Source organism: Perna viridis, chromosome 1 (genome assembly GCF_037379345.1).
Source record: "Perna viridis isolate PV_CMFRI_1.1 ecotype Kerala chromosome 1, ASM3737934v1, whole genome shotgun sequence".
NCBI classification, from domain to species: domain Eukaryota; kingdom Metazoa; phylum Mollusca; class Bivalvia; order Mytilida; family Mytilidae; genus Perna; species Perna viridis.
Window position 1 is genome coordinate 674,628 of NC_142445.1, and position 13,816 is coordinate 688,443.

General features: G+C 33.4%; 1 long non-coding RNA gene across 3 annotated transcripts in view; it reads right to left on the reverse strand.

Moving 5' to 3' along the window:
* Positions 1–9,267: 9,267 nt before the first annotated feature.
* Positions 9,268–13,816, reverse strand: part of LOC148626763 (uncharacterized) — a 29,655-nt gene continuing 25,106 nt past the window's right edge. Inside the window, exons 10-13 of one of the 3 annotated variants that reach the window (XR_015922586.1) lie at positions 13,661–13,800; positions 13,117–13,232; positions 12,416–12,564; positions 9,268–10,370 (exon numbers count right to left, since the gene is read on the reverse strand). This is a non-coding gene — a long non-coding RNA (uncharacterized LOC148626763). Of the gene's footprint in view, positions 10,371–10,397; positions 12,565–13,116; positions 13,233–13,660; positions 13,801–13,816 lie in introns of those variants that run through there. The other 2 variants (XR_015922608.1, XR_015922575.1) reach the window with 2 other exon arrangements.

Below are 13,816 nucleotides of genomic sequence, written 5' to 3' on the forward strand. Positions count from 1 at the left end.
GTAAAGATGTAGCGTAGTAGTTTACTTTGATTGTATCTCTATCTCCTTACACTATATCTGATCATTTATAACAAAACAATTTATCAAATTTCCTACTAGTTAGACATGCTCATTAAAATCAAGCTATTTTAAATTCAGATGTCATATTGCAACAAAGATTAAAGAACAAATAGTAGATGCAATCTTTGCATTAAAAAGAAATTGTACGAATTGACATTTTTCCAATGTGCATTTAAGCAATTCTCCGCCAGTGTTGTTTTCCAAAATAAAAAGAATGTACTTTAGGGACAAAGACCACACATGGAAAAGAGACACGGACAACATAGAACATAATATAACCAAATAAAACATACCAAGTAACAAAAGTAAATAAGCAACTCGGACTCAACTAAAAACCGGGAGCACGGACCAGGTGCACCGATGTGAAACGTGTGCAGAATTAGAAATCCAAAGTATGTATATGATTGGTAGTTTTGTATTCATAGACAAATGAATTACTATTTCTCATGGGCCAGTAGAATTTAAGAGAGAGAGAGAGAATTACAAGTGAATAACAACTCCAAGCCAAAAAGGTATAATTTCACATAGCAATCTCTTTGACCGTGGACCATACATCATTTCTTCTTTTTAATGCATATAATTACCAAATATTTACCGGTGTTCTATAAAGTTATCATAGTTCAGATAGTAATAACTATGACAAAAAGAATATAAAAATTTCAATCAATATTGCAAATTTCTATATGCTGTACATGTGTTTCAAGGAGAAACCTTTCACCAGCATTAGAATCAAATAGATGGGGAGATCTGGCTATCCCAATATGAAGCCAAATCCATTACCGAGAGGTTTTACCCTGTGCAATACAAGTAGCCTGAGTGTTAAAGGTACTTTGAAATTTGTAATACTGCAAAATTTGAAAATATAATAAATAACATTTAATTTAATTTGGGTTTATACACGTTTGACTACAGGGTTGATTAAAATCCTTTTGGTGCATCAGCAGTGGCATCGACCTATCGGTTATTAGAAACGAACGTACCAATTATATGTATTGTAATTTTGATATACTGTACAAGTGTTTCAAGGAGTAACATTAATTGTAGCATACAAGAAAGTACTCAAAAACAAAACTATAGAAATAGAAATCAGTTGACTTCGTGACATACACATATCACAATAGATTGTTTTACTATAATGATAAATAACATTATGGAGAACGGGGAGGAGCTCAGATATGTTACAAAACATATTAGAAAAGAAATTTGTATATTTCACTTTTATATTCTCTTACATGAAATAGTAAAATAATACTATGACTGAATTCATTTTACATTAAAGAAAAAAATATATACATACGATGTAACATATAAATCTTAAGTACCCGTAAAAAAAACCGAAGCTTCAAAAATAGTACAATTCAGGGAATCAAATTCCAAGAAAAAGCGGCGGGGTTAAGTACCTTGGTGTAATTACTACCCTCCCCCTTTAAAATCTGGCCACTGTGGCCTTGTATTTACAAACTTGTTATACTATATTTGATATAACAAAGATCAAAAACAATTAAAGTAATAACAAAATTACCGAATCGGGAAGGGAGAGATTAAAAAGCAGTAGAACCAGCAAAACAAGTAAAGGCAGTTTTCTGTTACATATGCTGCATTTCATGTCTCATTAGTCTAAAACTTGTAGCAATGGCTACAAAATTATTCAGCATTTCTTACAGTTTTACAGCATGTATTATTTTTACCACTATGTTAAAAAAAAACACAAAACAAATTATAATGTCATATAATGTCTTTCCATTTGTATTCATTATTTAATTCAGTACGTCAAACAAACGGGTAACGCTTTGCTCTTCCAAACAACATGTAGTGACTTATCAAATATAAACATTAATTATCATTAAAGAAAAAAAAACATGTATTACTCTAGATTATTTGTCGTGTTTCTCAAATGGATCATACGGGGACGACATTTATTTCTTCCAATCACGAAAACTTGAAAACGTAAAGAGCACTCTTACGAATATATAAAGAGCTTTGTTCTGTTTTTGATAGATATCTTAATGTACTGGTGTGTCATCAATTTCTAAAAGACACCAACCGGAATGTTAAAGTTACAATGACTATCTCCCAATAACGACAGTTATTTGATACGACAAGGAACGGTTTATTGTTGCTCCTATTTACAAAGTAGTAATCTGAGATATCATTATCAGATGTAAGCGAAAAAGAAAAAAAAATGTTTTTTTCATTTCAAATTCATTTATACTAGAAGGTTTGTGAACAAAGCAGAGGACGCTTACCCTACCGGTGCACCTGGTCCATGCTCCCAGTTTTTAGTGGAGTCCGAGTTGCTCATTTACTTTTGTTACTTTGTATGTATGATTTTAGTTACTTTATGTTCTTTGTTGTGTATGTCTGTTTTCCATGTCTGGTCTTTGTCCCTGGATTACATTCTTTTGATTACCGCTATAACCTTGGTTCCCTTTATTACTCTTCCTTAAAAGGGGTGTTTATCACTTCACTTTGAATCGAAGCATATTAAATCTAAACTTGATTGTAAGGTTGGAGGCAACAAAGTTGATGTGTCATTTGTACTCCTATATTTTACCTTACATTTAAGACAATCATATGAATTCACCATATTTACTCTCGATACATAAATGTAAAGCTTAACTATAAAAGTTCAAATTCAAGGAAACTTGACACCAAAAAAAATATGCAAAATTCATAACAAGAGGCTCCCGGGAGCCTGAATCGCTCACTTGGTTAAAGTTTGTCTTTCAAGAGCAATAAATTTAACAAGGAGTTCTCCAACAATTTTGACTCAACAAACTAAGTTGTACTATCTTAAAGATCATTTCAGCGATTGAAAATTTCTTTATATCTATTATAGTTTTCAAGATATTGGCTGAAAACTGTAAAAAAAAAAAAAGCCATTTTTCATCTTTCAAGGGCAATAACTCTTACAAGGAGTCGCCTGACAACTTTGATCCCTGATGATTTTTGAATGCCATATAATAAGGGTCGTTTCAGCAATTGAAATAATTATGATAAACCTAACAGTTTTGGAGTTATATGCGAAAAACACACGGTCTGACCCTTATGTTCTATTTTTAATAATGGTGCCATGTTCTTCAACGGATCAAAAATCCCCACCTCAGTTCTATTTTAGATACCCCAAAAAATATTCATACCAAGTTTGATTCCAATTGGTTTTGTAGTGTCAGAGGACAACATGTTAAAAAGAAATAACGTTAAAAAAGAAAAAGAACGTCAAAAAAGGGCAAAAACTCCAACATGACTTAACAGAATTAAAATGGCCTACGGGTATAATATATTTCCTTTGACTTGTTTATTACTTGTTTTTCACCAAGGTATTTTTTTGCATGCATGTGTATTTGACTGAACACTTTTGTTGTACAGAGTATTGATTTTTAATAATATGTTCTTTTGATTCCCTTCTTGGCTGTTTTATACCCTAATGTACATATAATCTAAAGTCATATAGTGTCCTAACACATTCCTCCTTTTCTCAAAAATAACAATTTTAATCAATAATGTCTAACCACTGTCCAATCACATTTCCTCCATTTCTCAAAGAATTATCGCAGATAATTCAGCAAACGGCCACTAACCGTACTTTTGCGTTTTGGTAGTACTCGCTAATTGTGAAAAGTCAATTTATGTCGAAAAAAATCTGTCACCAGAAACTAGGTACACATCAAAGGAGAAAAGTTATATAAAGATGATTACGAATATAAGTGAATTCCTCGGCAATTGCAGAAACGACCAACATTGGTACACTACTTAATATCGGTCATCGCTGTCCAATTGATCGCCAATCACTGTAATTGTTAACATGAATTGTCAATGTCCGCCACCGTATGAAGTTGAATTCGTCTCTCCGACCGTTCGTCGTACTGGACAACAAGAGTTAAGTAAGTTCAATAGTATAATAACATATTTATGATTTTATTAACAAATCATCCACTCTCCAGCTCTCCTCTGCTCCATGATTATATAATGTAAAAGTTCGATTATACAGTTATAATTCACCAACACCGTCAACTGCACTCCAGCTCTCCTCTGCTCCATGAGTAGATATGTAAAAGTTTTCTGGCCAACCATGAATGTCTGCAAAAACTAGCTTGTCGACAATAACAAGTTATCCCAATCTCAATTATCATTATCAACAGTTAACAATGAGATACCTGCATACCCCTAATTTGAAATTTGAAAACTAGTATCAATTGTTCGTAAATCTTTTAACTGATTGATTAGATTCGTCATTGGTATGGTTTCCATATGTTGCAATGTGTTAGGAAGCTCATCAATTGTAAAATATGCAAAGCTAAATCAAAAGGTTTCCATATTGTGACATATTGTAAATTTCAATCAATCTATTTAATTGTTGTGACTATTACCCATGAAAAGAGTAACAATACATGTCTTACTTAAGTTTACTGGGTAGACTGGAGTTTTAATGATGAAAAACCGTACCAACGGATTGGAACACTGTTTTAATTCATTTGAAGTCAAAAACACATACTGTGTTCTGGCCTTATTAACTGGCAGGGCATTTCTTTCCAATTTATACTTAGCAATTAGGGATAGTCTGGCACTACGAGTGGACACCATAGGAATAGGTAAATTGTGTACCCGAAAATTTTTCAATTCTCCTTGATAATCAAGCACAGGTAAAAAAAAAGAATTAAAATTTTATCATCTTGAATTAAAGTGGAACATGTTAGAGATTCCATTTTTAGGATCTGAAGATAATTGTAAGAATGAACGTAAATGACCCTGTACGTCTAGTAAAAGATTTCTTAGCTCCGAAGATGTAATAAGTGAGGGTGATAAATGGCCTAAGGATAACATGTTTAATTGAAGTTTAAAAAAATTAGCCTTTTTCAATCATGAATTGAATTTCTTTAACTAACCCCCGCAAATGAAAATTAAGTACCATGAAATTTTCTACACTAACAATATGTTTCTCTAACATTTCAGTTTTGTTTTGAAGACGACCTATGAATCCTTTATACCTAACGACTAATGAATTAAATAATTCTTAAAAACCTTATTTCTCAATAATATTTAAAATAGAACTTATTTTTATCGCAGACACTACATGTGTAACCTTTTTATGATTACGGGACAAATAAGCAAAGAGCAGGAAGACAACCAGATGGAACATCACCATCTCTACAATAAACAAGACCAATAACTAATAAAATTATACAACAAAATAACTAAAATGAAACAACAATAACTAAATATGCATATGAGATACGAAACATACAACTCAACAACTAAGACCACAATAAACGAAGGCGCAATCATGAAAGCAATTGTGTGGACTAAAACATAAATAGTTTACTAACATAAGCGAAATTAGACACAAAAATGAATGAACATTTATCATGTTCATGCTGTAATGTCCCGATAGGGTAATGTCTGGAATTGCGTTCCAGAAACTGATAACCCCTGCGCCTGCTCTGACAAAATGACTCTTCTGTAAGCAACAGTAAGCGATCATAAATCAACCAGAAGTGTTAATATGGCTGGTTCACTTTCAGGTTCTCTAAAGTAAAGGGCCATCTGCAGAAAAGAGATACGAACCCAGTGTTATAACAACAGATAACTTCTAAAACATTTGGCCAATGCCAACGAGTTCAACAACTGATTTCGATCAGAACCACTATTTATCAGTGAACTATAAGAACAATAACTTTTTTATCTATACTCTGAGGAAGATACTATGAGCTTGTTATGTGCTTTATATATTATTATGTTGCCTATGAATTTTCTCCATTTTATATGACTGTTAGATAGGGGTGTTTGAAAGGAACTAAGATATAAAAGCTTAATAGAACATGTCCTCATTCCAAACTGTCTGTTAGTTACAATTTCCCTGGCCCTGGTATAAGAAATACTACTCCTACAACCTAAGAGCTTGGAATTCCATTAATCCATGCCAAGTCAGAAAACAAAAACACTGCTTGATGACCTGGTTGAACCTGTTGAGCGGACCTTCGACGAATAGGATTATGAAATGTTCTTATCATGGTGTGACGAAGAAAAAGGAGAACTGTCACCAGATGAAGTTGTAGTATTTACTTCCGTGTCACTATCTATATCATTCTCGGAAAGAGATTCCTGCTTAATTTTGATACCTTTTATCAACGGAGTGGAAAAACGCTGAGTTAAAGGGGTGTCGTCGTCAGACGACGAAGTGGGTTCTTCCTTAACAACCCGTTCGTGCCTCTAGTTTAATCAACTGAGCCAAAGAAATATTATCATATAAAGTTATCGCATCGTCATTAGGTGGATCTGAGCTTACTGAGTCTGACTCACCTTGACTGTCCAATTCTGACGTCTCTGGAGGTACTACATACCTAGCTTTGCGTATTTTTTTACCTGCGACTTTTGGTACTTCCCATTCCAACGTTGCCAATCTTCAATGTTCCGCATGAGCTTTAGTAGTACTGTTATGTAACTGATTCTTAATAATAAAAGTATAAGGACCTATCTTTGAGGATGGAAAAAACTTGCTTTAACATGTTCTATTCGCATTTCCTTAAGAGCCTCTTTCATCATACTATTACAATTTTCAAGACTATTATCTGTAGTAATTTGCAAAGGACAACCATACCTGATGATAATATGTTCAACCAGCAGCTCAATGACATTGTCAGCATTCTTGTATTTTACTGCAAACGCTTCAGGATAACCACTGATAAGAGTAGTCGGATAAGGTCCAATACAAGCAAATGGATAAGGTGGTATACCATTCTGCTTTACTGGTGGTTTGATTTTCTACGGGCCATAGTTTTCCTTTCCTCATTTGTCTACCCCGGACTTGACTTTTTATGAGCAACTCGGTGGGTGTTTCTAGAAAACGGGTCATAGTGTTCCTTTCCTCGTTTGTCTACCCCGGACTTGACTTTTTATGACCAACTCGGCGGGTGTTTCTAGAAAAGCAGAGGACGCTTACCCTACCGGTGCACTTGGTCCATGCTCCTAGTTTTTAGTGGAGTCCGAGTTGCTCATTTACTTTTGTTACTTTGTATGTATGATTTTAGTTACTTTATGTTCTTTGTTGTGTGCGTCTGTTTTCCATGTCTGGTCTTTGTCCCTGGAATACATTCTTTTGATTACCGCTATAACCTTGGTTCCCTTGATTACGCTTTCAATTTAAATAAAATGACATTTTTTAAAACTCAGATTATGCTTTAATCTAGCTTGACAAACTCGTGGGGGTTTTAAAACTGTGTTGGCCGACAATTGCACCATGGAAGCTATACGCGTGTCATCTTCTAAAGGTACATACGAACTATTTATTTTTGAAGAATGCAAATCATAATACAACCTGACCCCATATTTTCATAGCCAATCCCTACCTAAAATTATATTCCTATTGATATTTTTAACTACATTAAATTGAAGTGTCAAAAGGAAACGTCCTGTCCAATTTCAAAATGACGTTCACAAACTCCTTGAATATGTAGTGCAGACCCGTCAACTCCTTGAACATGAACCCGAACAAATTTTAGATTTGGTTGATTTCTCAATGAATTAAAAATTCTAGAATGTAAAAAGGAAATCTGGGCACCACTGTCGATAAGACTACGTAGATAACAATTTTGAATTCGAATTTAACATGAACTTGATGCACCCGCTAAATTAATTTTTAAATTTTGACCCTTCATTTTTTTTTTAATTTCTTGACACGTATTTTACTTCCCCTTATCGCTTCCTCAATAAAGAGAAGTTTTTAGTTTAACTGAGTTCTATAAGGTGGTGGAAGTGGACAATTGATTGAAATATGACCAGGTTTCTGACATCGATAACATTGTAACAAAGTAAGCTTTTTGAATCTTTGAGCAGAGACATCTGGATTGTTTAAAGGAAAATCTTGACCATTTCTGAATCTGTGGTCTTGAAAATTCGGATTTTGTAAAGACACATGTGCTGCCTTTACAAACCCCTTTCGTTTATAGCCATTTCTAACATTTTAGGTTGTCCTAAAGGTAAATCAGATGAAGTTCTACAAAAGTCCATATTATGCACTAACTTATTACACTTATTACACTTCTGGAAGCTATCAACCTCCATGGGTTCATGATCGACATTGTGATTAAAGGGGCGTATAATCTGTCTATCAAAGCGTTGCCTAGCCTTAGGGTCACGTGATTGAGACCAATGATAAACTCTATCTGTTCTTAATGAAAATCGTCGCTTTAAATTTTATTCAGGATTTTCCCTCATTAATTTCAATCTAAGTGAATCTTCTATTAAACCATCAATACAAATTCCCAAAATTTCACGTTCATGAGCATCAATTCCCCCATGCTTAATAACCTTTGTATTTGACTGAACATTTTTGTTGTACAGATTATTGATTTCTACTATGTTCTTTTGATTCCCTTCTTGGCTGTTTTATACCCCAATGTACATATAATCTAGTCATATAGTGTCCTAACACATTCCTCCCTTTCTCAAAACTAATAATTTTAATCAATAATGTTTAACCACTGTCCTATCACAAAGTAGTGTCAGAAATTTTTGAAAGAAATAACATTAAAAAGAGCAAAAAAAAACGTCGAAAAAGTGCACCAACTCCAACATGGCTGAACAGATTAAAATGAAAATTTGACCAGATAGATCTCAATCATGCTATGTTCTATTTTAGTAACGGTGGCCATATGTATTGACAAATACAAAAATGCCCACATCAGTTCTATGCAGAATACCCCAAGGAAAATATATACCAAGTTTGGTTCCAATTGGTCAAGTGGTGTCAGAGGAGAAGAGTTTTGAAAATTGTTAACGACAACGACAGACGCAAAGTGATAGCAATAGCAATAGCTAACATTGCCTTCGGACAGGAGAGCTAATAAAAGCATATTAACTTAAAATTCAAAACGACTTCAACATTGGCCCTATATCGAATCCTTAATTTCATTGCAATTCCAATGAAGACCCCAGCGCGGTTTAAATCGAAAAACTGCTTTAGTCTGAGAAAATCCTTAGCTGTCTGTGACGCCATCAATTACAAAGACTTTCATCCGAGTTGTCATGGAAGTTAAGATTATTCTCAGACTTTATTTTTTTCACCTTTGTGGCGCCGAGGGCACTTTTTATTTGCATGTCTCTATTAAAGATTGACAAAGCATCTTAGCATTCAATATGGAATGATACTTTACAATAACCCAGTGAAGTTGACAACTATGGCCAAGTGCAGGCTTTAACAAGAACTCTCTTTTTTTAAGTACATTTTATTCTTAGTAATGTCACATAGTCTCGTTTGCATTCGTTAGGCTGTTTACAATGTGTATTTCTGACAAAATGTAAATTTGTCAAATTTAGTTTGAGTATCCTCCATTACAGACATCCGACAAAAGTTACATTCTCTTTTTCACATTTCTAACTTTCTGACTTTAACAATAATCAATTTATCTGTTAGGAATGACTTAAGATTACAAGTGATGAGAAGACTGAAGTACAAATAGTGCGATTCTTACATAGCCCTATACTTTAATTGCATGATTTGAAGCATGAAGAACTCATACAAATTTGTCTGCTGCTTTTTAAAGGACAAGCCGTTGGTATCAACTTCTTCCTATGCAAGAGCAATCAAGGGAACCACAATTCTAGCGAATATTAAAAAAAAATGTAATCCAGGGACAAAGACCATACATGGAAAACAGACGCAGACAACAAAACACATGAAATAACCAAAATAATACATACAAAGAAACAAAAGTAAATAAGCAACCCGGATTCCACTAAAAACTGGGAGCATGGATCAGGTGCACTGGTTGGGTAATCGCCCACCACTTTTCTTGAAATACCCGCCGAGTTGCTAACAAAAAAACCAAGTCCAGGGTATACAAAAGATCAAAGGGAAACTATGATACGTTGAACAAATCAGTTTTAATGGTGCAGATGGATATACCGTAAAGATCGACGAGTTCATGAAGACGAACACAAACCTTCTGAAGTGATGACTTCAATCTTATAGCAACATAAACCTATTTCAGAAGCCTAATTGAAAGAAGTCTAGCGCAATACAAAAAGTCTGCGTAGTTACGGCAAGCGCTGACATAACGTATGAGTTGTGATATGAAAACTCCATAATCAGATGCTGAAGATATGTTGCCACAGATGAGAAGAAAGTTTACAATACGGAATGAAAAGACATCGCGTTTGTCGCATAGTTTGGTCAACAGATTTCCGTTACCATCGATCTCCAAGTGTAGATCAATATATGAGGCAACTTAACCCCTTGAGGCCGTTCTAAGAATCTTGTTATAAATTTTGTACGATTCTGCACAAACAACGGACAAGAATTATGGCTTCACCTGAAATTAAAATAAGAAGTAATGCAATTGTATTTCAATTCTTTAATATGTTTCAATGTACATACAAAATTGATGTCCCTAAACTCCTGTTATTAGAATGCTATTTCTAAACATTCTAAGGTTTGGTATGGAAATGGGAGTATGCAAATGGTAGGTCTGGGCCCAGTGCCACAAAACTTGAAAAATTATTTAAGTCTGAGAAAATTCTTAAGTGTTTGTGATGTCATCTTATTCCAATATTTTGATTGGAGTTACCATAGAAGTTAGGGATATTCTAAGACTTAAGTACTTTTTTGTGGCGCTAGGACCTGTATTGATGTAATATCAGATTCTGAACCGAGGTTATATTATAATAGTAGGTCTGTATAGGAAACGAATACAGATAACCCTGTCTAAACCTGTTAAGACAGGTTTCACTGTATTTCAATGTCATTTCCTTTGTCATAAAATTTAGTCATGTAAAGAATAAAGAAATAATTGACGGTCGAAAAGACATTCAGTATTAAAAAGAGTAATCAAGGGAACCAAGGTTATAGCGGTAATGAAATCCGTCCAATAAAAAACAAAACTGAAGACAAATATGGACATAGCTTTTAAGCTCAGAATTTGTACTGAAATCAAATGTCTGACATAAAATAAGTATTTTACACAAAATTTTCTTTTAAATGACCTGATATCCAATATTTAAATACAATGGAAAACTGAACGTCATCGACTACACAGAGTAAATTATTGTTGTTAAGAACACGTATCAAGACTTGTTTTTGTTCAAGAGTAATCAAGGGAACCAAGGTTATATCGGTAATCAAAAGAATGTAATCCAGGGACAAAGACCAGACATGGAAAACAGACATACACAACAAAGAAAATAAAGTAACTAAATTCATACATACAAAGTAACAAAAGCAAATGAGCAACTCGGACTCCACTAAAAACTGGGAGCATGGACCAGGTGCATCGGTAGGTTCAAACTGGACCATTCCTTCTTGTAACATTTAAGACAATAAAGTTTAGTTATTCATAGTTAGCAGTGATTTACAAAATGTTCCCAGCGTAAAATTTTCGATAATTCACACTGTGAAATAAATTCTGAAATTTCACTCTCGCACTTTCTTCCGCCAAAACGTCACAACACGAATCAATTTTCCCACACGCTCGTTAAATCTAGGCGTCCTTCGGTACTCGTGATCATAAACTACCTCAACTGTTCCATCAAATGAGATTGAATACTAAATAGTATCTAATAAATAAATATGGGTTACGTTTGTTTTAAAAAACTGAAGGATTTCAAATATTTTGTAATTTCAATTCTCTACCTTGTATTAATTTCTTAATTGAATTTTTTTTAATTTTGTTATATTCAAATGCATTGCATGTAACTTATTTATAGTATAGTTAACATTAAATCTTAGAACAAAACGGTATTTACAATTTTAATATGAGTAAGGTGATACATTTCATTAAACATATTTATGTAAAGGGACGGCCATTTGATTCTGATGTGGGGGCCTGGCAGATTTAGGAAAAAGAATATTCTGCCTTGAAAGAATTCAAAATAAGTATTATGGCCTACACTTCCTACCAAATAAATATTCTGACCTAAGGCAGATACTTCATACGCTGAAATTGAAATAATCTTTATAATTTACCCACAAAATTCAAAATAAATTTGCAAGACCCAACCTCCGAATCAAATGATCATCCTCTAACATTGCAATGCCATTTGAAAATCATTCTAATATCAATACTGACTACTACTCTCAGACATTACTCTAGCGAGTTGGAGTTTGCTCTGTGTCACCAATATAATAAGATTTACATTGCGTCTACTGTGAATAGTCTCTTAACCTTAGAACAACTAGCAACATAAAAGAAATCAACAATTTTAACAGGAGTAAGCTACTACCTAAAATATCAGCAAAGGATGGAAATTAAGTTGACTTTAAAACAATATAATTATTTTACTAACAACTTAACAGAACTTCTGATGCAGTGAAGATGCTCATATTTAGTAGATAGTTTTAAGGAAAAAGAAGTGGAATTACTGGCGAGTTTGTGTTGAGTCAAGATCACGTTTCAATCTTTCCTGCCTTTTTAAATCATATACCATATGAGACTTTAGTACATGAATGGTCTCACTCAAAACCATAGTAACATTTCTGCATCATCATGTCCATAACATTTGCCAGTTTTGCTATAATAATAATAATAACAATTTATTTCAGCAGGATATACATTTCTAGTAATAAACTACTCCACAATATTATCCTAAATTATCTACATATTAAGGGCATCATACATTTAAAAACCTATTACATTACAGATGGAAGAGCAAATTAATCAAAAGACAGGAGATGCATATATATTCTCCTTTAGCAATCCATGGTTTAAATTATTTCTCCACGCCAGAAAACAAAATATATGGGGTGGGTGAATGGATATTACTTTTTGTTTCTTACCAGATATTTTCTAGCCTAATTATAGCTATTTGAAGTACAGACATGTTCTAAATCCATAGCCATACCAATTTCAGAGAAGGAGCATTATTTTATTAACCAAGATATGAAAGATTTGTGTTACAGTATCTCAATACTGGAATCTGACACGAAAAAATCCTGTTTTTTGAAATTCCAGGCCAAATTTTTGGGGTTTTTTTTGTTTTTGTTTGTTTTGTTTTTTTGGTTTTTTTATTATTTGTTTTTTGTCATGTCAATTTTTAAGGGCAGGGGAATGAATATCTACAAACCAATTTTATTTGGCCGAGCACGTTAATATCCTTGTTTTACCATATAGTGCTGAAATATTCATAACAAGAATAGACTAAAGGATAATCGGTTCTTCCCATGAAATCTGTAGAACAACCTGGAAAATGGAAACACTCACAGAAAATTAATCTTCCCCTGGTGGTTAAAGAGTTATGAGCTTTTTAATCATGGTGGCGGCTAAGGATGGGAGAAAAACAGAATACATAATAATGACAATAATCTTAATTGACACAAATTTAATTACAATAACTGTTGAACTGTAATCTCTTGTGAGAGTATTTGAGACTTTAATTTTAGAACCCTTGTGGCAAGCAAATATACTTATGAAAGGCATAACTGTCTTTTTATTTCTTTGATTTCACTGCTTTATGATATTTTCTTAAATATTTGGTATACATGTACTTATAAGCAATACTTAACTTGTTGTTAACATTCAAAGTCTTTATTGCTAATTTTAAATCTGTTTAAATAAATTAACTAACTACATGTATTAAGTTAACATTTAACTTTGGAACAAATTCTTACTACAATCACTAAAAACTAGTGCCTATTCTCCCATCCTTTCTCTTTTAAACTAAAGTTTGTCCTAAAACTAAGGCTTACTCCCAAGATACATAACTGGTCCTTACCATAGTTTTTATTGCACAGAATTTTTATTAAAAGGTCTGAAAACGAACAAAA